General features: G+C 37.7%; 1 pseudogene; it reads right to left on the minus strand.

The window, feature by feature from the left end:
• Window positions 1–638: 638 nt before the first annotated feature.
• Window positions 639–27,024, minus strand: LOC124241196 (tigger transposable element-derived protein 1-like; annotated as a pseudogene).

A 27,024-nucleotide genomic window follows, 5' to 3' on the forward strand; every position in this document is an offset into this window, starting at 1 on the left:
TGTGGTGTTTTTTGTCTTTTTTTTTTTAAATTCACACTTTTATGAAAATTATTGTAGACTTATGAGAAGTTGTAAAATATAATACAGAGATCCCATGATTGTTTTACAGGTTCTCCCCAATGGTGACGTTTTATAAAACTATAGAGTAGTATCACAACCAGGCAACTGGAGTTGATATAACCCACTGCTCTTATTCATATTCCTGCAGGTTAGCTTGTACTCGTGTGTGTATAGTGCTGTACCATTTGATCATGTGTAGATTAATGTATCCACCACCATAATCAGGATAATAAACAGTTCCATCACCGCAAGGATCCCTACACCCACCTCCCTCAAAACTCCCTCCCCCACAAACTCTTGGCAACCACTAAGCTGTTCAATCATTTCTAAAATTGTGTTGTTTTAAAAACGTTGTAGACACACCTCAGAGATATTGAGGGTTTGGTTCCAGACCTTTGAAATAAAGTGAGTATCGCAATAAAGTGAGTCACGTGCACTTTTTGGTTTCTCAGTGCATATAAAAGTTACGTTTACACCATGGTCTAGCATATTAAGTGTGCAATAGCATTATGTCTAAACAATGTACATACCTTAATTAAAAAATACTTTATTATTAGAAAATGCTAACCATTATCTGAGCCTTCAGTGCGTTGTAATCTTTTTGCTGGTGGAGGGTCTTGCCTTCATGTTAATGGCTGCTGACTGATCAGGGTGGTGGTTGCTGAAGGTTAGGGTGGCTGTGGCAATTTTAAAAAATAAGACAACAATGGCGTTTGCCACATTGATTAAGTCTTCTTTTCACGAGCAATTTCTCTGTAGCATGCGATGCTGTCTGATAGCACTTTACCCACAATAGAAGTTTTTGAAATTGAAGTCAGTCTTCTCAAACCCTGCCACTGCCTTACCAACTAAGCGTACGTCATATGCCAAATCCTTTGTTTGTCATTTCAGCATTCTTCACAGCATCTTCACCAGGAGGAGATTCCATCTCAAACCACTGTCTTTGCTCATCTATAAGAAACAAGTCCTCATCTGTTGAAGTTCTATGAGATGGCAGCAATTCAGTCACATCTTCAGGATCCACTTCTAATTCTAGTCTTCTTGCAATTTTCCACCACATCTGCAGTTACTTCTCTACTGAAGTCATGAATCCCTCAAAGTCATCCATGAGGGTTGGAATCAACTTCTTCCAAACTTCTGTTAATGTTGATATTTTGACCTCTTCCCATGAATCATGAATATTCAAAATGGCATCTAGAATGGTGAATTCTTTTCAGGAGGTTTTCAATTTACTGTGCCCAGATCCGTCAGAGGAATCAGTATCTACGGCAGCTATAGCCTTGTGAAATGAATTTCTTAAATAAGACTTGAAAGTCAAAATTACTCCTTGATACATGGACTGCAGAATGGATGTTGTACTGGTAGGCATGAAAACAACATTAATCTTGCACATCTCATCAGAGCTCTTGGGTGACTGGGTGCATTGTCAACGAGCAGCAATATTTTAAAAGGAATCTTTTTTGCTGAGCAGTAGATCTCAACATTAGGCATAAAATATTCAGTAAACCATGTTGTAAACAGATGTGCTGTCATCTAGGCTTTGTTGTTCTGTTTATAGACTCCAGGCAGAGTAGGTTCAACATCATTATTAAGGGCCCTGGGATTTTCGGAACCATAAGCATTGGCTTCAACTTAGAGTCACCAGCTGCATTAGCCCCTAACAAAAGAGTCAGCCTATCCTTTGAAGGTTTGAAGCCAGGCATTGACTTCTCTTTAGCTATGAAGGCCCTAAATGGCATCTTCTTCCAATATAAGGGTGTTTCAACTACACTGAAAATCTATTGTTTAGTGTAGCCCACTTCATTAATGATCTTAGCTAGAGCTTCTGGATAACTTGCCGCAGCTTCTACATCAGCACTTATTCCTTCATCTTGTACTTTTATGTTATGGAGATGGCTTCTTTTCTTAAACCTTATGAACCAGCCTCTGCTATCTTCAAATTTTTCTTCAACTTCCTCACCTCTCTCAGCCTTCATAGAATTGAAGAGAGTTAGGGTCTTGCTCTGGGTTAGGCTTTGGCTTCAAGGAATGTTGTGGCTGGTTTGATCTTCTATCCAGACAACTAAAACTTTCTCCATATCAGCAATAAGGCTGTTTCACTTTCTGATCATTTCTGTATTCACTGGAGTGGCACTTTTTTTTTTTTTTTTTTGCTCAGGAAGATTCACCTTGAGCTAACATCTGCTGCTAATCTTCCTCTTTGTTTTTTTTTTTTTTTTTGTATGTTTGCCACTGCACAGCATGGCCACTGAAAGACAAGTGGTGTAGTCCATGCCCAGGAAGCAAACCTGAGCCACCAAAGTGGGTCATGCCAAACTTAACCACCAGGCCACTGGGATGGCCCTGGAGTAGCACTTTTAATTTGCTCAAGAACTTTTCCTTTGTATTCACAACTTGGTTGTTTGATACAAGACACCTATCTTGGCTTTCAGCATGCCTTCCTCACTAAGCTTAATCATTTCTAGCTTTTGATTTAAAGTGAGAGATGTGCAACTCTTTCTTTGACTTGAAGACTTATAGGCCACTGTAGGGTTATTAACTGACCTGGTTTCAATATTATTTTGTCTCAGAGAATAGGGAGGCTTGAGGAGAGGGAGAGAGACAGGGGAATAGCCAGTCAGTGGAGCAGTCAGAACATTTATTGATTTATTGGTTAAGTTTGTCTTATATGGGTGTGATTCATGGCGCCCCAAAACAATTACAGCAGTAACATCAAAGATCACTATCACTGACCACAGATCATGACAACAAGTGTAATAATAATGAAAAAGTTTGAAATATTGTGAGAATTACTGAAATGTGACAGAGACATGAAGTAATCAAATGCTATTGGAAAAAATGGTGCCAAGAGACTTGCTCGATGCAGGGTTGCCACAAACATTCAATTTGTAAAACAAATAAAAAAGCAATATCTGCAAAGCACAGTAAAGAAAAGCACAATAAAATGAGGTATGCCTGTATATAAATAGAACCATACAGTATGTTCCTTTTGGAGACTGGCTTTTATTCCTCCATTCATTAGACTTCCCTGGAGATTCAACCAACTTATTGCCCTGGCCACTAATTGTTAGAAAGGCTCCGCTGGATCCTTGATGTGGGCTTGCCTTGTGTTTTCCATGGTGCTTCCAACGGGTCCAGGAGAAGAATGAGCCTTCCTGGGCTGCCTTCTGATGCTAGAATGGGGGTCAGAAGTCCCCAGTCTGGGTGGCCTTCTTCTGTTGGGAAGGGGAAATTACACCCCTGACTGCTGCGTTGTTCCTCCAATCGTGGGGTCCTAGACCAATTTGAGTTCTACTTGCCAGATTTCAGACATTTCTTTTGGTTTCCTTTTGCGTTATTTCTAGGTTTTATAGTTGCACTGTGTGGAGAGGAGCAGGGAGAAATGGGTCACATCATCTTGTCCAGAGCAGAAGTCCTCATGGTGGTTCGCATTTTCCTGTTTATCTACTCACCTCCTGCCTCCCCTGCCTTGAATACACATTCTCCGTCTTGTTTTATGAGTTCATGTATTTACCTCATGTGTTGGTAGCTTTCGAAAGAAACTTTGGATCCATCCTGGTCACTCTCAGGCCTCTATTGGAACTTGAATTCGAGGTTTAGGATGTGTTTACCTGTAAATACAGAATATGCACCTAAAATTGACTTAAACAAGAGGGAAAATACAAAAAGAATGGAGGGTAGGGGGTTACAGATTGGGCTAATTCAGTGAGACTCCAGCTCAGAACCTCAGAAATTCTGATTTTTGTTCATGGTGGCAAGATGACTGTTGCAGCCTTAAGCATTGTATCATCTATGACAACTTCCAAAGTTAGGGAGCCACTGGTCCCTGGTTTGTATCCTTGAAGGGGTCCTTTCCTTGAAGCTTCCAACAGATTCTTTTATGTCTTATTGGAGACAGATGTGTCACATGCAAGCTTGCTGCCAGTGGAAATAGAATTACTATAAATATCTAGGAGTAATTAATATTCACTTACTTTGTGGTTTGAGAAGGATTCCATAAAGCACATGGGTATCTAATTTCTGAACAATATCACAGTTTCGTTGGGAAGGAAGTGAGTAGTAGTGGCTGTGGTTAGACCATACTAGACTAATTTAGTGTGTTACTTATTTTAATCATACAGCCTGATAGATCTTTGAAATATAAACTGATAGAGATAGGATAGGAATTGGGACTAAGCAGGATGGGATGTTGAGGTAAACTGATTCAGCTACAGTGTTGGTCCCTAAGCTGTAAACTTCCGTTTGTAAGAAAGGAGTTGGGTTTTAGGCCTGATGGTCAATGTTTCAAGTCAGGTTTTCAGTCACAGGTGATAACTGAGTTGCCAGGGTACTCAGCCTAGGAAAGTGGAATCAATGACCCAGCGGTCAAATAGGAAACCAGATGTCATCCAAGTGATGTTAGGTCACAGGTGGTTAGGAGAGGCTGCTGATAGATTGCGTTCATCTAACATGGACTGGTTTGAGAACCAGACGGGTCTGAGCCTATAGTCACAGGACATCAGTGACACTTGTGGGAAGGAAAAGGCTGGGGCTCCCATTCCAAAGTCTGGTCATCAAGGATTATTTACTATCATAAACTTAGGTAACTCAGCAAAGCAGTTTTCAATTCTAGAAGATTTATGTCATTCAGAAATATTTCAAGTCTTTATTTTAGTTTTCTTAGAACACACTGATTCAATTCAATGGCAGAGAATTATTGAAAACTAGGTTCATTTAGCAAAGGACTATTTGATATTTAGAAAATAATCCAGGATTTGGATTAGGGCACTGACACTGGGATAGAAAATAAAATTAATTGGTTGAGTTATTAAATATTTATTAATGCTTGCATTAATTAAAAAAATATTATGTGCCAGATTCTATTATAAGTACTGATGGTACAAGTCTCTATTCCTGAGAGAGCATACATTCGATTGAAAATTTACTAATTAGATGCTAGGCTCTAATCAAACCTGAGGACACAAAGAAGGATAAGATATGTTCTCTAACTTCAAGCAGCTTAGTCTAGAAGCCAAAATAAGACATACTTCTTACCTATCCTGCTTATAATGGAATTCCAAGGAACCAGCAGACACCCTGGCACATAAGTGGTGATCAAAATCCTTTTTTTCGTAAATGAATATGTAAACAATTAACTACAATATTGCATGATAATGCTATACTAAAGGTGTGAAGGGAGTATTAGCCTAGTGAGGATGCTTGAAAGGTTAATTATGCTCTTTGGAAATGCTGGGCGGGTAAGAGGAAGGAACGACATTTAAACTGAAACTTGAAGGATGAGCAGGAATTTGGTAAGTGGAAAGGTGGAGAAACGGAATGCACAAAGGTGTGGACTTACATTGGAGTCTTGGGAAATGGTGAGAAATATGCATGTAACAGGAACCTACGGTGGATAAGGAGTGGATGATGGTTGGGGTGACTTTGAAAATGTAGGATGGAGTAATTTTGTGAAGACTTGAATATACCCTCTTAAGAGGTTTGCACTTTACTTTGTAGGTAATGGGAAAACGTCAGTTGCATTTAAGTATATAAACTGCATGATCAAGTATAATTCACAGAAAGGACACTCTGGCAGCGTGGTGGAGAATGGAGACACCCATGAGCCAGGGATTAAGTCAATAGGCATTTGCAGTAATTGAAATGAGAAATGCAGAGAGCCAGGGTTAGGGTACTGACCTTGGAAATGACAAGGCATTTTATGGGCATCGAGAGATGTTTTAGAAGTAGAATTAATGAGACGATGATTGATTGGGTATTCATGGTGACAAAGGAGACAGGGAATCAATTTTTACTCGGTGGTTTTGGTTTGGGGAATTGAGTGGATAGTTATCGTGGTTGGCTAATCAAAGGAAAGTGTTCTTGGGGAGAGGATTGAAGTAAGCTCTCTCAGTGGAAATACTGTGGCACAGGCAGAACAACTCTGACATATAAGACAAACGTTAATAGGGCATTAATCACTTGGGGTAAATTTTTTAAAATATATTTTTAGTGAAGTGTAACATTCACAGGTCATAAGGGCTCAGAGCAATGAATTCTTGCAAAAAGACACACCTATATAAACCATCACCCAGGTTAAGGAATCGAACACGATTAACACCTGCAAATGTTATGACAGTTTGGTCATCAACGTATTTCAGTCTTGAAATGAAGAGGTATAATCTTTACCCAAGAAAGAGAACTTTGGGTCTGTTTGTTATCTTATGACATGAAACAGCTAGATTTTTTCCCTCAATATTTGAGAGCTATGTTTGATCTGATTTGACTTAAAATGTAGACTCTATGATACACAACCTGGGAGGCAACTCGAAGAGGGAGTTAACATCCAGAGTAGCTGAATCTGAGATATTAGAGGCCCACGTGACTACGAGTAGGAAAGAATACCATATGTATCAAGTTGCTGAGGACAGAGAGAACAAATAGGATTTTCAGATAAATTAAATAGTGCTTTTCAAATAAATTGAAAGTCATTAGCACAGAAGCTCTGTATTATAGGCATCGATTTTCTGCTTCTCACTTGGGCAATAACTATAGCTAATATTTATTGACCTCTTACTATATGCTGGGGACAGTTCTATGTTCTTTATAGGTATTAAATAATTTAAACCTTGCTATTATTATCACCAGATGAGGTGCCTGAAGCAGAAAGCTGCTGTGTAATTTGCCTGAAGTCACAGCTAGGAAGTTGTGGAGCTGGGTTTTGAACACGGGCACCTGGATACAGAACCATTGCTGAGTGTTTTCTATGCTGATGCTAAACTCTCTGGAGTAAGCCATAGGGTGAGAAGCTGCAGCAACTTGTTTAATAAATAATCGGTGATGGATAATAATGCTCCCAAGCAATTGCTAATTCTTATAGCCTAAGTGGCAAGGGTTCTGAAGGAATAATTTAATCAAGAGGCAGTATAATGGTATGTAAACATATGAAGAATATTTAACCTCTATTCATTTTATATTCATTTATCCATCACTTAGTACAAGTCAGATAATGTGCTTGCTCAGAATTCTGCCTTTTAGAAGCCTTGGCAGAGCAAGCATATCAGCAAATGATTATAATGTGATAAAGGATCTTACAACAGGGTTGATGGCAGCTTGGAATAGGAAGTGTAGCTTCCTGTCTGGAAGTTGAGCAGCTCCCTACGGAGAAAATGTTTGAATTACCTCTTAAGGGGTAAGCAGACATTTGCCAGATAAGGTAGGGGAAGATGTTCTTAGAGTACATCAAAGGCACAGGGGTAAAAAAACCTGGCTGGAGGGGCAAAAGAAAAGGCTGGGAAGGCAGGCAAGAGTCAGATGAAATATGGTTTGTAAATCAAGCTAAAACTTGGTTTTCACCTTGTTCAGTCGATTTCAAACTTTTCTAACCCTGACGGTAAGAAATTCTAAACAAACTGTAATTAAACAATTGTTTAACTGTAGTTAAAACAAGTTTTCTGGACCAGGTCTTCTCCATTAATAAAGTATTGTCTTTCATTTTTCTTCTTCCTTTGTTCCCCTTCCCTTTTCTTTTTCTATCTTCTAGGCTTTTCTATACTTCATTGAAAAAATTTTGACCAAGATTCACTAAATTGTCTTATTGGCCCAGCAGGACATCACTGCCTGTAGTGAAAAAAAGAATATTTGAAATGACTATCATACCTATGATTTAGAAAAATCACTCTTGGCTTCTGAGTAAGGATTAGAGCAAGATGACCCTAGTGGACAGACTTGAGATCAAGAGCCAGTGAGGAATTATGCAAAAAATCTAGGCAGGAAATGGTGAGTATTTAGACTGAGAAATTAGACTAGAGAGAAGAATTGCCATTATAATTATAACAAGAGAAACAGTCTCAGACTCAGAGATAGTATAGATATGGGGTTTGAGAGACAGGAAGGAATCCAGAACGAGACATGGGAGATTATAATCTGTATACTAAAGTAATAAAGTTTGTGAAGACTCAATACATTCCTTTTTAGCTTCAGAGTACTCCTTCCTGAAAAATATCCAAACGACCCATCCTTTAAACCTCAGATTTTCTTCTATCTAGGATGCTGATTAAATGATCCCATTCAAAGGAATTTTCTTTACTGCTTTTATGACCTAATGACAGCCTTTTAATTTTTCCTCAAGTGCTTCAAGGTATTTCCTATCTAGTCAGTTATGTAAAAAATCCCATTGAGGAATAATTTGAAAAGAATAAAATCTTTGACCTCTATAAAATTTTACATGGAAAGAAATGAGAAAATAAGTCTCTGGCCTTAATGTACTCTAAAGCTGAAAAACTGTTTAGATGATTTAGGGAAGAAGTGGGTTTGCTCTTTAATGAGGATAGATTAAAGGATATATCACTGTTTGGGAGCAGTCACTGTTGTGGTAGTATGATGGGTTAGTCTCCATAAAATCAGATTGTATGGCACTGCTGGTCCTCACTTACTAGATTGGTGACTGCTCCAGCCAACAGGGCAGCCCCTTTGCAGGAGAGGAACAAATAGTAGAGTCCTTTCCTTCAGTGCTGTTTCATTCCCTTATCCCTTACAGCATCCCATCATCTTTAATTGTCTTTTAAGAAAAATTTCAGAGAAAACTCAAATAACATCAAATTCACATTTTTACCTATTTTAAAGTGTTCAATTCAGTGGTTTTTAGTATATTCAATGTTGTGCAACCATCACCACTAATTCCAGAATGTTTTCATCACCCCAAAAGGAAGCCCCATACCCCTGAAGCAGTCATGCCACATTCCCTGCCCCCTCCAGCCCTGACAACCAGTAATCTATTTTCTGTCTCTCTGAATTTGCCTATTTAGGACACTTCATATACATTGAATCATACAATATGTGGCCTCTTGTACTGGCTTCTTTCACTTAACAGAGTGTTTTCAAGATTTTCCCATGTTGTAGAATCTATCAATACTTCATTCCTTTTTATGGCTGAATAATCCATTGTATGGATATACCACATTTTGTTTATACTTTTATCCACTGATGGGTACTTGGGTTGTTTCTATTTTTTAACTATTATGAATAATGCTGCTTTGGACATTTCTGTGTAAGCATTTGTGTGGACATGTGTTTTTAATTCTCTTGGGTTTACACCCAGGAGTGGAACTGCTAGGATCAAATGGAAATTCTACGTTAAACTCTTTCAGGAAACTCCAAACTCTTTTCCACAGTGGCTGGCTCTTTTTCCATTCTTATCAGCTATGTATGAAGGTTTCCAATTCTCCATATCTTTGTCAACACCTACCTATAAATTTTTGAAAAATCGAAAATATTGCTTTTAGTAATTTATAATTTTCAATCCCATATTCACATTATAGTCTCTTATACTGTGATCTCACTTTTCTTCATTCATCAGAGTGAGCGAAAGAAAGAACAAGATGGAAGTTACAGTCTCTTTGAATCTAATCTTGGAAGTAACATCTCAAATCACTTTTGTTGCATTCCGTTCATAAGAAGTGAGTCACTTGGTTCAGCCCATCCTCAAGGGGAGGAGATTTTATAAGGGCATGAATACAAGGAGGTAGGGATCCTTTTGGGCCATCTCAGAGGCTGCCTATCACAATTTTTTTAGGGAAGGGACCAAGGCTTTGAGGACAAACATATTCTCTCATATTTTTACAAATGTAAGTACTTCAACATAAAAATTTTGAGTGCTTATTTAAATATCACTAAAATATTTATTAAAGAACAAGAAATATTTTCAAGCCTTTTGATCAGTTGGCAATGCAGGAAAAATTGGCAGAGACAGAAAAATAAATTTGGAGTGAATCAGGAGACCTGAGTGCTACCTCAAGGCCTAACGTTAACAGAAATTCATGATCTGCCGTGTAAAGGCTGTAAACTTTGTGCTTCAGTTTCATTATCTATAATATCAAAGAGTACTTTCCATCAGGGGCTTTCAAGGTTTTTTGACTGCAACCCACCTGCAAAATTCATTTTACATGGGGACCAGCCTGGTACACACATATACAGAACCAGGTCACAGATAATTGAAACAAAAGTTTCTAGAAATAATATTTACTCTCACTAAATATAAAGCTCTCTGGTATTTTTCTTCTATTCTATTCTATTTTATTGAAATACTTTATTATATTTAATAAAAAATTATGAGTTGACCCAGCTAAATTTTTTATTACCTTCTAATGAGTTCCAATCCTCAGTTTGAAAGCATTATGATTTCTACAGCTACTTCTAAAACTGCAAGACTAATCTAAGGTTATTTGTTATATCTGTGAAGAGGGTGAAAAGGATAGAAAGAGATGTGTATGCTTCTCCTACTCTTTAAGCACCAAGTTGCCATGTTAAGAGTTTATTGGCAAGGCTATCTGTCGCTCTGCTATCACCAACATATGCGTACATCATTTTGGTAAGGAGGTCATGAGTAGCTATTTCAGAAAGCTAATGACTGTATGGGACAAATAGCCCCTGGCTTTACCTCAGGCTATCAACTCTCCCCAAAATTCTTAATCCCCCCCCAACGACCTTCCTTCTCTAGCTTACTGGGTTCAAGGAGTTATTGATTCCGTCACATATGTGTTATGCTTTGTTCTCTGTTGCATTATCGTTTATTCACTCATCCCTGTGGATGTATTATAGTTGGTGTGGTGTTCAATGCTAAGTTCAGGAGGAATTTCCACTAAAAAAGGAATTTTACCTAGATAAGGAAATTTTATCTTTCCTACTATTGAGCATCTATTATGTGCCTGGCAATGCGCAAGGCAAACATACATTGCTTCAAAAAATTGTCACCAAAGTATACCTCGTGAGAGAGCAGCATGAAATTTGTGGCAGCTGGCTGAAAGTCAAATTTCTTTGAAGTTTTCTGTTTTAGCTTAGAAGTTCATGCGGATTTTGAACTCTATGATATGTGCTTGTTTTAATATCTAATCAATGTTTTACATTATTTATGAGGCAAATTACTTTAACTTTCCTCACTCCTCATTCTTGGAATACGATTTATGTTCCAGGAGGCTGCACCATGATTTTCCCTGGCTCAGACCAAAGTACTCGGAGGAATTTCAAGAAGCACAAGACACTTTTTTTTCATATAATCCTCATAATCACCCTATGAAATAGGTTTTATTGTCCTGATTTAACAGATGAGGCATCAGAAGATTCAGGCATTTATGTAATTGGTAAATAATAGCATTAGAACTTAAAACCAGTTTGTCTCCATAGCCCTTGTTTGTCTTACCATGTCATAATACCTTTAAGGCTTTATGAAATGAGAGAGTGCAGATAATTCTGAGGTATTCACCGCAGGTATTTCAAGAGTTCTGTACATTTCCACTGTAAGTACTTTGTATCCTGGAGGAGATGTGGTAAGTGGAAATTAAAACACATGTTCCTTCAAGAGGAATTAGTGCATCTGAAGTTCTGTTTTCTAAAGTAAGATTCAGGAGAAGTCTGGAAGACCATTATATTGATGACACATCTAGGTTCAGAGGATATTAATCATGTTTAGGAACTGGATAGAATGACGGGCTTGTTGGGAACAAGGGTGGGGTTCTGATGTTACAGCCAGGGATTCTGGATTTCTACTTTGCCAATTTTGTCTACTCAAGCTGAATTTTCCCTCATAATCTAATTGTTTGTGGAACCAGAATGCATAAGAATGCTTATAAAATAAGAGAGAGAGAAAGAGATCACATCAAAAGAAACTGTGACTTGATTTACCCTTTCAGCTGCATGCTGCCTTCTCAATGGTTATAGGGAAGTATAAGTCCACCCACTACCTGAAGAAACAAAGCTGGAAATTAAAGTGAGAAAAATAATTACTGGTCCTAGTTTCCTTATAACCAAATAATTATTTCCATCTTTGTCCTAACACTCTCATAAAGAACCAAGATATTTTATTTTCATATAAAGTTTCCCTTTCATACCCCTTTCTAAACACCTCCCTCCAAAGGAGGAGGATGCAAGTATCTCATCTTGTGTCTTCCTCCTCCACTGTCTTCAGTGTGCGACTTGTGTCGTCATGGTTGCAAGATGACTGCTGCAATGCCAGGCATCAGTTGAAACAGACTCGACTGCTGTTTTTTTTCATCATTTTGCTGCCTAGATTTTGGACGTGATGCCTGGCAAAGTAGCAGCTGTATGCTATCTTGAAGATAAAAGCCTTGCAGAGGACAGCAGAGCAGGAAGAAACAAGGAGCCTTGTCCTTGATGATGGCTTGGAGCCTCTGTGCCAGTCCTTACTGCTAACCCAAGGTTTCTTGTTGTATATGATGAGCCACTGTTAGTTATATTTTCTGTCATGTACAGATGAATACAAACTCTAACTGATATAAACTTAGTTTTCTAAATGTCTTCCAAATGACACGTTATCAAGACTTAGAAAATCTTGTATTCTTTCTCATTTATGTCTGTTTTGAGTAGGTGTTCTAATAACAGAGGTGAATGCTGCTATTACCATGGTAGAAATATATTAAGCACAACTCTATCAATACCTCAATTATTGAGTTAAAAACCACCTTTTTGTGCCCTTCACTAGTCACATTCCTCTCCCTTCTGTCTAGAGATGCTATGGACTGAATATTTGTCTTCCTCAAATTCATACATTGAAGACTAATCCCCGGTGTGATGATATTTGGAGGTGGGGACGTTGGGAAGTAATTAGGTCATGAGGGTGGAACCCTGTGAATGGAATTAGTGCCCTTAGAAGAAGGGACAGGATAGAGATGATCTCTCCTGGCCATGTGAAGGTACAGGGAGAAGGTGGTTGTCTACAAGCCAGGAAGCAGGCTTTCACCAGAAGTGATGTCTGTTGGCATCTTGGTCTAGGATTTCTCAGCTTCTAGAACTGCAAGAAGTAAATATTTGTTGTGCAAGCCACCAGTCTATGGTGTTTTTGTTATAGAAGCCTAAACTAAGACAAGAGATAACCATTATCCTGATTTGGGATAACCATTCCCATGTTTTAGACTCCATGTACATATCTTTAAAACATATATAGTTCAGTTTTGTTCTTTTGGTTTGAATTCATAAATTAGAATACTTATTTTTCTGTGACTTCCTTTTTTTTTCTCAACATTGTTTGTGACATTGATATATGTGAACAAATATAGCATTCCACATAAATATAGCATGCAGCTGGAGTTTATTTTTCAATACTGTATAGTATTCCATGAAGCACGTAGCTTTCAATTATCTCTATTTCTATACCGCATTTCCTGTAGCATGTAGCAGTAGTTTATTTGCTCACATTTCTATACAGTATTTCACATAATGTGAAAGAGTACTGTAGTTCACTTGTTTTCCTTGCTCCAGATATTCCATATGTGGGCTTTCAACAATGTTTTCTACTTTCAAGGGACATTTTGTCTGTTGGCAGTTTAGAACTGTTATGAGTGATGTTCCTAAGAACACTGTTGTATGTATTTCCTGGGGCTCAGTGTATAAGGGTTTCTCCAGGACATATACCTGGAAATGGAATTAGGTCACAGGAATACATATTCCTTTTACTAGAAAATGCCAAAGTGTTTTCCCAAGTGGCTATTGGTTTACCCTTCCACCCATTTTATATGAGAATTCACATCATCTCACATTATTTTCTTTTATTCTTCCATATTTAATTTTTTTTTACAGTGAGTATGTATTGTATTTACTGTCAGAAAAGGGTTTTATCTTATTAATTTAAAAAACATCTATTCTTACAGAGGGAATAAACATCATTATACTGTCATTTAAGTATATAGATAGAATGAGTTTTTAATCCTTTGAAACTGATGTGATTGATCTTGTTGATGGTTGACTGTGACTTTAAAATATATTTATAGCTGTTAGCAAAACAAATGGAAAACAAGTGATTTCCCCATTCCCAAGTTAAATGATCACTTTGTGTACCTGATATGATTCTCTCATGAAGTACAGAGCATTTACCAGGAAGTCTCAGACAAATAACTAAGACAAGGAGAAAGATGTGAATTCCACTATCTGATTTGGGAATAGTAAAGAAATTTACTTCCCATTTTTTTTCTGTAATAAAACTGCTATGTGGCAACTGTGGAGAATTCTTGAATTATAAGATAAATGGCTGTGATTTTTACAGAGTGTTGGTATTTAAACAGAAGCATGAACTATCACAAGGCTGGAGAAAATAAAGGTCTTGTTCTCTCCTGAGATCACTATCTCATTTTGGGAAATGATCTCTTTCTGGAATGCATACTGCTTTCCTGGTGCTCTGGAGTGCACCATGAGACCAGGGAGGTCCCGGCAACCTGTACAGCAGCAAAACCAATTTACATCAAACAGGCACGAGACAATTAGAAGGAACAATATTTTTCCTGGGAAAATATCTCCTTACCTTGTGATCTAATCCATATAACAAATACATTAATTTAGATGTGCTCACTTATAGTATGAAATAGAACTTTCCTTTAAATGTTCTCTAACTGCATTTAAAATGTGTAAAACTTGTTTTGAACACATCTATCATGTAGACCCGTCAACTACATTTTAAAAATTATATATCCTAATAGGTAAGTTTTTATAGCAAACTCTCAATAGATATGTACATATACGTATATACTCATACATTATTTATCCATGCTATTAAACTAATATAATTAAATAATGTAAAACATACATTAAAGAGAAATTTCAAAAGATGCAAAAAAGCTGAACTGAACATTAAGCTTAAAAATATTTTCTTAAAACTTTAAAATACTATTGTACCCACAAATTTACTAAAACTAGAGCAATGTAACTGAACATGCATTTTCTTTTTTTAAAATCTCCACTTAGCACTCCAGGATACAGCAAGTTAAGCTCTGGTTCTAGGTGAAGTTTACTTTGATACTAGATTTTAAGGCTATAACAACTGAAAAACTTGTTTTGCAAACGTGGATCTAAATTACCATATTTTACCAATTAACATATTTTCAATCTCTTTTTGAATTTTCCAAAGCATTTGTTGGAAATACAGTAATAAATGTCCATTTTTCCTAATATTAAATCCAGTAGGTGCTACTTTGTAATATTTTTAACTAGTAGATTAGTACTCTTTTGAGATTCTTTATTTGGAACCGCATAAAACAGATCAGAAAGGCCCATTTTCAAGTTTTTCAGTTGTGCAAATGTGAAAGTTTTTCTGAGTGGCTTATTTGTATCATTTTCAATGACAGAAATCTTATAAAAATGGAAATATTTTTAAACATCAATTTCCAAAATGCTCTTTCCCATAGCACGAATTTCTGAAAAACAGGTATTTTGTGACATTGTTAAAATATCATCTTTAGTTTAAAAGTACAGGAGAAGTATGTTTATTTTTTTTCCATAAACATTTTCAGGGTAATAATGCTGATGACTGCTTTTCAACAGATTAAAGGTCAGCAAAGTTGACACTCGTGTCTTTTGTAAAACAAAAATATACAACTCGTCCTTTAATTGGTAATCTTTTAAGTACTTTGTTGTGAGAGAGAGCCAGTGAGTCTCTAGATGCTTCAAAAGATTTATGTATGTTCACTCCCCATGCCATTCAATATTGTAAATTTTCCTGGGTGTTTTAAAAAGTCCCCTTTGGTGACGTGAAGCTGGGGCTACAACCTAAAGCAGGGGCCCCTCTGTTGCCCAGCTCTAAGGTATATATCATACATACTATATTATATGTGATTGAAGTTGTGCAATAGGAGCACTGATTGACATCTTGAGCAGCTTATTCACTTTATTTCCTTCAGGTTTCAATTCTTTGCTGTAACAGCTTGCTCTGAATGGTGTAGTGAATGAGTTTCACAACCAGGCCTATCTCTGAGTTCTTGATGCAGACGCCCTTCTCGAATCCAATCACGGGCAACTATCTTTGGTGACTCGCACCAAAGAGTAGTTCTTTGTATATTTCATTACTGAAACAGGACGTAGCAAATACCATTAGCTGAGACAGACCATAATGCATAGTTTCATCCAAAAGAACAAATCTTCCACAATGGGTGATTTGTGACTTGTTCCTCTAGTCTTTGGCAATATCTTCTACCTCCCAGCAGTATTTGCTGAAAAAGAAATAGTTTTAGGTTGTGTCTCTGTTTTCAGTGCATCATTGCAGTCCAGTTTACTGTGGTAGGAAGGAGAATTTCCTCATTGGTACATGGCACTTGGTTTTCACAATGTAGCGAAAGAACCTCAGGAGACTTTTAAACACTTACCATAAGGTTTAATAGAAAAATTTGATAAAATACTGTACTGCATATGACATGACTTAAACACTTCTTAAAATTGTCATGTTCCATTTTTATATCTTGGATGTTCATTTTTTATAAGTTGCTAATGTGATGGCTTTAAACTACCATTAACATCTTAAGGTATGGAATGCACTGAGATTAATTTATTAGCAAATATGTATATACACGCACATCTTCTAAATACTCTTCTTGATTATTTTGAATTATCAGGCCGTTATTGCCTATAAAGTGTAATGTGGTTAATGAAGATCTGGTATAAGGAGTGGGAGATGTCAGTTCTGCCACTTAATTATTTTCTTGAGCTTGGATGATTAATATTAGTTGTAATCTGCAGTTTCTTTGCAAGAATCTTTTAAAGCCACCTGTCCATTTTGTGACAGTTACCTTCCTTTAGTTTCATTAATTCATAATTATGAATCTACTTAAATGTGCCTAAGCAAACTGCAAGTAGTCATAATACAGTCAAAGAGAAGAAATGATGAAAATACTACTGTTAACCCTCTAGGTCTAAAAATTCTCTACCTTTTCTTTGTTTTGTCCTTAATGATTGTGTGTATCTAATACACAGTCTAGCATGTAATTCACTTGCAGTAGGAAAAGGAAAGTTACTCATTTACCTGGTCTGTAAATTATTTTCACAGTCTTGAAGGTGTAATATTATTCTCCTAGTAAGTTTTTTTAACTTGGGATTTTTTTCTAAAGAATTTAAAGACAAAGCACTTCTAATCTTAGAATTTTATGGTTGATTATTATTTATGGTTGTACATCTATTTCTCTATTTTTAAGGTATTTGTCCTGATTATATAGTTAATGCCTGTTCATTATAGAAAAATTTGAAGACTAAAGAAAAGTATGAAGAAAGAAACTTAAAAGGTTCATAATCTTACCACACGGAGAGAATTTCTGATGATTTTTGTGAATAAATTCTAGATCTAAAGCTATACAATACACATGTATCATTATATACTTATATATATTTATAATAACTATATAACATGTGAGAATTGTACTGTGCATATTTTTTATAACTGTATTTCCATTTCTTAAAACATTGTACACATCTAGTGATAAGATTTTCTGTAAGATATTCTTTTTCCCTATAAGTCTGTCCCACTTACATAATTTTTTTTTTCTTGCTGAGGAAGTTTCAGCCTGAGATAACATCTGCCACCCATCTTCCTCTTTTTGCTTGAGGAAGATTCCCTCTGAGCTAACATGTGTGCCAATCTTCCTCTATTTTCTATGTGGGTCACCGCCACAGCATGGCCACTGATGAGGGGTGTAGGTCTGCACCTAGGAACTGAGCCTGGGTCACCAAAGTGGAGCATACTGAACTTAACCACTAGGCCACGAGGCCAGCCCCTCACTTACATAATTTTTAAGTGACTGTCTTCAGTCTTGCTATCTTGTGTGTGTGCAAGTCAAGTCACTAGACTCCACAAGAATCTAGCTTAATTTTGTGGCCAGGCCATAACTTACAGAAAGGTACACAGAAGGCATGTCATGATGAGTTAACTAAAGTTTCTTTTATTAAGAACACAAACAGCTTATTAAGATTGGGGCTACCCATTCATGATTATGAAAAATCTTGGAACTCAGTAAAATATATATTTTTAATTTGGATAATTTGGGTGAAATTAGGTTGGTATTTTAAGGCAATCAAGCTGTGGCTTCTTCCTCACTCAACTCCCTCAGAGAGAAGTTTTGGAGTTATTTTCTAAAGTCATTGCACAGAAGAAGTCTTAGGATGACATGAGACAAAGCTCTAGATAGATGCCTAAGTAAATGACAAGAACTAGTAGGAATCTGAAGGAAAAGTGTTTACTGACGTGTAATAACAAGAAATGAACTAATTGTAATAGCCCTGGAGCAGTTATAGTGATTGATAAATTCATGTCAGCTGTCCGAAAGATTTGATTTTTAGATTGAGAAATTTACCTCCATTATACATGTAAAATATTTATTTCCAAATCCAACTCATTTCTAAAAGGATTAGAGACGTGTGGTAAACTGAGGATCAGTCTTGCTATGGAAACCGAGTTACATGAGGGTAGAATTAGGAAACAGCAGTAAAAGGAAAATCCTCTATGACTGAGGAACTTGACCTTTTTTATAATCACTTGCCTTATTAAAGTGTTTTTCTACCTGCAAATTGGAAGGTCTAATATTTCCCAATTGCAAACATAAACAAGAACTAAAAATTTAATGACTTTAGAATATCTTGTAAATACAGAGTCCCTTTAGTTGCCAATGATGTGCTTTATGTTTTGAATATGTAATTCTTGATGGAGCGGCGTGAAACAACTCTATTCTCCTCTTTATTTAAGAATAGAATTAAAGAAGAATAACAGGCCTCATTTAGCTTTTTGGAGCATTTGAATAGACTAGGTTTGCATTACCTTATAGTGTGAATCAGCATGCCAAGAAACCCATAACAATTTGGGAAAACCCAATTCTTCTCAATTTTGGTGAAATTTCCCGCTATCGTAAACTGGTCACTCAAAACCCTCCGCCCTTGAATGGTTAGCTAACATTGAGGCACTGATGGCAAAGTGTCATAAAACTGTTACTTTAAGTATTTGTTTCCAAGGTCAAATTCCTAACTCTCATAAAACATAAAAACAGTCAATGACCATTTATAGCAATAACTGCCTTTGCTTTACTGACATTGCCAGAAAGCTAGAAAAATGAAGATGTTTGAACCTGAGAAGGATGTGAAATTTGATGAGATGATGAAGGGAAAAATACTATTTTTTAAATCCTTCCCAGAGGGAAATTCTAAGTAAAACATAGCTCTTCTGCTTCCTCCTTTCATCCATTTCTTAAACTCAGAGTGAGGAATGATATCCCCATCTCCTACCCCACCAAAAGTTTGGGACCAGAGTGATGGTCCCTAATGAACTTCCCCAACCTGGAAAACCTCCCACTGACAGTGGCAGCTCTAACGCATTTCCTGAAATTCTCTTTTATAATAGCAGTAAGCCTGTCATAGCAAGAAGATGTATTCAATATTGAATTCAGAAGGGATGTTCTGACAAAGTCACCTCCTCTGCCTCTCTGTTAAATGCTTTACATGAGCAATTACCTCACAAAAGTGAGTCAAAACATTGCCCATGTTGGTGGGGTTCACGCGCTTGAAAATGCATACGTGATAAAGATACAGAACATTTCATTTACCAGATTCCTGACGGTGAGAGTCCGTATGTGACTGGAAGGAGTATTTTGATGAGCAGCTTGCACCAAGTGGATGATTAAATAATAACAGAAGGTTACTAAACTGTCTTCTTCAGGGGTAGTCACTGCTAACACTAGGTTTTCATGCAAGTTTGGGGCAATGCTTAATTGCTTGTGACAATCTTGGAAAGACTGAGCACTGGATCTGGAAAGAGCATAAAAATATACACCTGTAGATAGCAAAAGCAGGGATATCTTGGTGAAGAGTCATGTTGAGTGAAGAAATTGGGTTCTATTAGTTAAATGATGTAAAACCCACCTAGTTTTGCTCAACTTAACCTTAGGGAACTGTCTGCATTGCCCCCAACTATTTTTGGTGTTAAGTGATAATTTCTGGGGTTTCTGAAGAACTGCAAAGCCCTGTGTGTTGTTGGGCAAGGAGAAACGAAGCCGAAACAACATGTGGAGAAAAAGCCCATAGAATATAGGATGCAAGAAGTATCACAGAAATAATACTAGGGAGTCTGGGTGGGTGGGGGGAACGGGGAATGAACTTGGAACATGCAACAGTAGGAGACCCTTCTGGTTTCTTTTTCCTGGACCTCTGCAGACCATTGTACTTCTTTTCTGTCCTCCATCTGCTGACATTTTGGAAACCAAAGCCAAAAGCAGTAGATTACATCAGCAGCTCCAGGCATAAGGCTGTTTCAAACCCAAATTGATTTTCTAAAATCTTTAATCAAGTAGGAATGGCATGTTATGAATATTTCTAGGGAGTCAATTTACCAGTGCTTTAAGATTAGCTCAGGCTAGGTATTTTGTGGAAGTTTGGTTTCATTTTGATCATTGATCAAAACAAAATAAAACAGTACTGTAGGTAATTTATAACCAAAATGAAGCATAGAGCAGAGCAGACTTTCATTATAAGTTCTTTTATTAAAATTCCTAACGTTTGGTCCAGATTTGTAATCCGATCCTACATGAGGAGTTTGCCATTACATTGAAGAAAAAGTAAAAGCTTTGAAAGGCAAACAAATGAAAAAACAAGGAGGGAAAAGTAAGACGTCATGATTTTCCTTCTATAAAAAAGCTGTAGGATGATGGAACTGATTTTTGGATGAAAACTAAAAGAGGAGGTTCCTTGGATTGCTCCACGTGTCATCTTGAGTCTCAGCCTCCCCATTATGCAGAAGGTGGTAATCCCCCTAGATCCACGGCTCTCTCCTACATCACCAGTGGTGACCTCTCTTTGGGCATTTTCTAGCAGTTAATGACCAGCTAGTTTAAGGGCCCTGGGCTTTGCCTCAGGCTCTTCACCAGCATCTTGTTAACAGGCAGGAAATGTGTTTCCTTTCAGTTGCTTACTCTTATATATTCTTAATAGAACAGAAAGTACCTTGGCTGAGATAGATGACATTATATGTTCAGCGTCTCATTTGTAAATAACCCCGTTATGAGTAATAGGAAGTGATCCAGCTGGTTGTAAAAAAGACACACGTTTAATGGGCAACTCCTGGTGGACTAATGGTTTTGCTTGAAAAAACATCGCACCTGCAGGACACATTGCTCCAGTTTTTGTTCTGAACATAATGAGCTTGCATTCAAGCAGAGATGCACATGAATCTCTCTGGGAGTTATAAACCTTGAAATATACAAGAGAAAAAAATTTAAAAAACAAATCCAGCTCACTTTTCTCCCTAGAGACTAAAATTATACTATGTGAGCATCATTCTTTCCTAAGGTTCAGTAATTTCCAGGCACAAAGTACAGCCACTTTTATATGCAACGTAATGCCCCTTTAAAATTTTGCACCCGCTCCATGCTACTCATGACTAGACTGTGGGAATAGGGCCACTGTTGCCTTCGTTGGCCATTACTGCTCTGCCTTTTTTGACGCTGGAATAATATATCTAATATAGCAGTTTATTGCATTTACTTCATCAGAATTTGATTGCCATTTAACTTGGTGGCCTAATATTTTATGCTTATTTATGGGAGTCGAACAAACTTTTCTGGGGCACTCACTACAGTGCTAGGTTTATTCCATTTACATCTAATACCTGCTGAAGCCAGGTGCCATATCAGCCTTACCATTTTGTCCCTGAACATAGCTTGGGGTTTGGCTTTGGTTACTACAGCACAGTAGCTAAGGTTGCACATTATGATGTCAGAATGGCAGAATCTCCAGTTCAGTGATTTGGACAAGCTACTTAACCATTCTGTGCCTCTGTTTCCTCATTTGTAAATTTTGAAAAGTAGCAGTATCCCCCTCAAGATAGTATGAGTCTCAAATGAAATAACCCATGTTAAGTACCTCATGTATTTCCCGGCTTCTTGTTAGCATCAAAAATACATTAAGCATACCTAGGAATAAACCAAAGAGGTGAAAGATCTGTACACCGAAAACTATAAAACATTCTTGAAAGAAATCGAAGAAGACACAAAGAAATGGAAAGATATTCTGTGCTCTTGCATTGGAAGAATTAGCATCGTTAAAATGTCCATACTTCCTAAAGCAATCTATAGATTCAACGCAATCCCTATCAAAGTTCCAACAACATTTTTCATAGAAGTAGAACAAAGAATCCTAAAATTTATATGGAACAACAAAAGACCCAGAATAGCCAAAGGATTCCTGAGAATAAAGAACAAAGCTGGAGATATCACACTCCCTGATTTTAAAATATACTACAAAGCCATAGTAACCAAAACAGCATGGTACTGGCACAAAAACAGACACACAGATCAATGGAACGAAATTGAGAGCCCAGAAGTAAACCCACACGTTTATGGACAGCTAATATTCAACAAGGGAGCCAAGAGCATACGATGGAGAAAGGAGAGTCTCTTCAATAAATGGTGTTGGGAAAACTGGACAGCCACATGCAAAAGAATGAAAGTAGACCATTCCCTTACACCATGCACAAAAATCAACTCAAAATGCATTAAAGACTTGAATGTAAGACCCGAAACTATGAGTCTTCTAGAAGAAAACATAGGCAGTACACTCTATGACATTGGTCTGAGCAGCATATTTTCAAGTCCCATGTCTGACCGGGCAAGGGAAGCAAAAGAAAAAATGAACAAATGGGACTACATCAAACTGAAAATCTGCACAGCAAAGGAAACCGTCAACAAAACGAAAAGACAACTTAACAATTGAGAGAAGATATTTGCAAACCATATAGCAGATAAGGGGTTAATATCCAAAATATACAAAGAACTCATACAGCTCAACAACAAAAAAACCAACAATCCAATTAGAAAATGGGCAAAAGATCTGAACAGAGATTTCTCCAAAGAAGATAGACAGATGGCCAACAGGCATATGAAAAGATGCTCAACATCATTAGCTATCAGGGAAATGCAAATCAAAACTACAATGAGGTATCACCTCACTCTAATTAACAAGACAGGAAATGACAAATGTTGGAGAGGGTGTGGAGAGAAGGGAACCCTTGTTCACTGCTGGTGGCAGTGCAAACTGGTGCAGCCACTATGGAAAGCAGTTTGGAGTATCCTCAGAAAATTAAAGATAGATCTCCCATATGATCCAGCTATTTCACTGCTGGGTATTTATCCAAAGAACTTGAAAACACAAAGACATAAAGATACTTGCACCCCTATGTTCAATGCGGCATTATACACAATAGCCAAGACATGGAAGCAACCTAGGTGCCCATCAAGGGACGAATGGATAAAGAAGATGTGGTATTTATACATGATGGACTACTACTCAGCCATAAGAAATGACAAAATCTGGCCATGTGTGACAACCTGGATGGACCTTGAGGGTATTATGCTGAGTGAAATAAGTCAGAGGGAGAAAGTCAAATACTATATGATCTCACTCATAAGTAGAAGAGAAAAACGACAAAAAAAAAACCCAAAACACATAGCATTGGAGATTGGACTGGTGGTTACCTTTGGGGAAGGGGGGAGGGGGGAGGGCAAAAGGGGTGATTAGGCTCACATGTGAGGGGATGCACTATAATTAGTGTTCGGGTGGTGAACATGATGTAATGTATACAGAATTCAAAACATGACATACATCCTAAAAAAATAAAAAAAAACCCCAACATTAAGCACCTACTTAATGTATTAGAGTTCTACAGAGAAACAGAACAATCAGAACGTGTAGATATACAGAGAGAGATTTATTTTAAGGAATTGGCTCACCGTGATTGTGGAGGCCTGGCTGGTCCAAAATCTGATGGGGTAGGCCAACAGGCTGGAGAGTCAGAGAAGAGTTGCAGTTGGAGTCCAAAGGCAGTCAGCTGACAGAATTCCTCATTGCTTGGGGAGGTCAGTCTTTGTTCTGCTAAGGCCTTCAATTAATTGGTTGAGGCCACCCACATTATAGAGGATAATCTGCTTTCCTCAAAGTCCACCAATTTAAATGTTAATCTCATCCCCAAAAAACATGGTCATAGAAACATCCAGAGTGTTTGACTAAATATCTGGGCACTGTGGCCCAGCCACGTTGACATAAAATTAACTATCATACTCAATAAATAATCGGTTGAATGAAATTAATGAGCTCCTCAGATGGTGTCACAGGATGCCGAGCCTCCTAGGACATTTCCCTTCTCCAAGTACTGCTGGGAATATTAGAAACACGGATCTCTTTCGACTGGGTCAACACTTCTGCAAGGTTCTATGCCTCTAAATCCCAATCTTTTGACTTGCGTCCTCTCAGCTCCTGTGACTGAGGATGTGTTCTTGTTGGGCATCCCCCTTGGCCTTTGTTTCAGGCCTTTCTCTGCAGCTAGCCAGCTCTCTCAGCCTTCCCTGAGGCTCAGTTGTAGTTATTACCTCTGCCTTTTCTAGAGCCGCAGGTGGATGTGTATTCTCAGGGGGAATGCGTTAGTGTGATTGATGCTACATGTTAATCTGAAAACAGTGACGTACACACTCACCGCCCTGGTCAGGCCACTATAAACGGCTGTGAAATTGGGAAAGCTGTTCATAAGAGTACCTAGTCAAGGGGGCATTTGGGGCTGAAATACAGCTCGTGCAGCTTAGCCCTGGAAAGCTTAGTGCCCATCATGGAGGAGGGGCTGCTATTTTACTTTGCCTGAGCTCTACAGCTGCAGAGCTGTGTCTTCCCAGGGTGGGGTTAAAATCTTTCTGTTTTTCCCAAAGGTATCATAAAGACTAGCTTTAGTGGAATAGGAGGCAAAATTACATGAAATCAAGCTCATAAGTGAAGTTATTTTTTATGGACATAAGCACCTTCCTTCAACAATTTGGGTTTGTGATGGAATAATGTGACTGTCCATCTCCCTTCCTGTGTTCAGAACCCTTTCCTTTCCCATGCCTCGTCCTCTGTCACCTAACAACACTGGCCCTCGGTGAAAGGAGTCATGACTTCACCCATTAGCTTACACGTTCCTTCCTCTTTGTACACCACCGTATACGTTATCTTATTTATTCCTTTCATCTGTATTGTGAGGTCTTTCCTTTCTACAGATGTTAACACTAAAATTCATAATTATTTAAGCCTCTGACTTGACTAAATCATAGTAAGTGACAAAGACAGGCCTGGCCTTCTGACATTTTATTCCAGGGTTTCTCAACTTCAACACTATGACATCTTGGGCCAGATAATTCTTGTCTTGAGGGGGCTGTCCTGTGCATTGAAGAATATTTAGCGGCATCCTTGGCCTTTACCCACTAAATTCCGGTAGCACGCTCCCACCAAGTTGCGGCAACCAAAAATGTTTTAGATAGTACCAAATGTTTGGAAAGGAAAATCACCCCAGGTTCAGAGCTACTGTTTTATTTGGTGCTTGTTCCAATACACCATAGATGTATGTACTTGTATTACTTTGCTGCTGTAACACAGTGGCACAGACTGGTGACTTAAATGACAGAAATTTATTATTTCACAGTTCTGGAGTCTAGAAGTCCAAAATCAAGGCGTTGGCAGAGTTGGTTCCTTCTGAGGCTGTGAGGGAAAGATTTGTCGCAGGTCTTTCTCCTTAGCTTATAGATGTCTGTCTTCTCTTGATGTCTTTTCACATTGTCTTCCCTCTCTGTGTATCTCTGTGTCCAGATTTCCCTGTTTCATGAGGATACCAATCATGCTGGATTAAAGCCCATCCTAAAGATCTCATTTTAACTTGACCATCTCTGGCCAAGATCCTATCTCCAAATTAGGTCACATTTTGAGGCACTGGGGGTTAAGACTTTAACATTTGAATGGAAGGAGGCACAATTCAACCCACAACACTTCTAAAAATGTTTTTCTATTTAAAAAAATTCTTTATTAATTTACTTACCAGCTTAACCCCTATCTGCTTCCAAAGAGATACTAAGTGGCTGGAATAAGTTGGTGTCATACTTGACATGTAAAGAACTCAACAGTACATTTGAATGAATGTACAAAGCAAACAATTTCTTAAAAAATAATGAAAGTGAAATAACTAAAAGTCAAATAATATAAAGCAAGTGTATATGAGGGCCGTTAAGAATGATAAGTAGGGAGGATAATTATACTAAAAGTTTCAGGTACAATTACCTTTGAAGGAGATTATAGATATGCCCATATTCAGAGTAGTGCTAAAAGTATAATCACAATTCTATTTCTAATTCAGTTGGCCATTTTGAAATGAAATGGTAATGGGTAAACATTTCATGTGGTCATGCATTCCACAATTTTTTGTAGACTTTAAAGAACTTTTATACCTAAGCAGAAGTCACTGACGTGAAAGGTTGCCTGGAGTTTCACATCATGGAAAAGGTTGGAATTAAGCCAAAGAACATTCTACCAAGACTGGGTAGGTGTTTAGGGTGAAGTACAGAACAAAAAGGGGGTGGGTAGATGTTGCAAGAGGACTAATCAGTGATTACATGAGGCAAGAAATGGATGTCATGACTCTACTAGAGATCCCTTGAAAATCAGCTTAGGTTCTAAAGAGATAGTGTCCATATCACACGTAGTACACAAGTTTATACTGTGGTTTTACACTGTTTATATGAGCATGTTGCTTCATTGATTTATAATACCATACTGAGATTACGATGACACTGGGGGAATATCATACACACGGCTCACTTTGATTTAGCCCTGCGTTAATGGCCTCCTCGAGAAAATACACTGAACGATATGGGACTTGGGGGAGTCTTCATTTTGTTTTCTTGGAAAGATGTGGCTATTGTTTCACTTAATCATCATTCAAGGATGAATTTTCTACTCCTGGTCCCACCTTCACCCTTTTGCCAAAAATGTTTTTCTTTTTGTCTTTAAAGTGTCATTCAATTGCAAAGGCTTAGAATGACAGGTGTAACAGCAACTTTGAGCACCATAGAGCTGTAACTTAAATCTACCTGCAACTGTGCCCAAATATTTACAAAATAAAAATCTTTTCTATTTTATCAGATATAGAGCAGCATCCAAATTCCTCCATGTTTCATAGTTGTATTTAATAATCTGCTGTTGCACAATTATCCTTCTGTGGACTTTCTGGGTCTTTCCCAAATCTAACCTTGTCTGAACCCTTGGATCCCTTTGAGATTTCACTATCTCCTCTGTGGGTTTGACCAGGGTTACCTGTGAAAGGATGCTGTAGTGTACAGGTGGTATTACGACTTCCTCCAGAGCTTCCTCCATTCGTGTTGTACCTTGCTCCAT

Source organism: Equus quagga, chromosome 6, assembly GCF_021613505.1.
Source record: "Equus quagga isolate Etosha38 chromosome 6, UCLA_HA_Equagga_1.0, whole genome shotgun sequence".
In the NCBI taxonomy this organism is placed as follows: domain Eukaryota; kingdom Metazoa; phylum Chordata; class Mammalia; order Perissodactyla; family Equidae; genus Equus; species Equus quagga.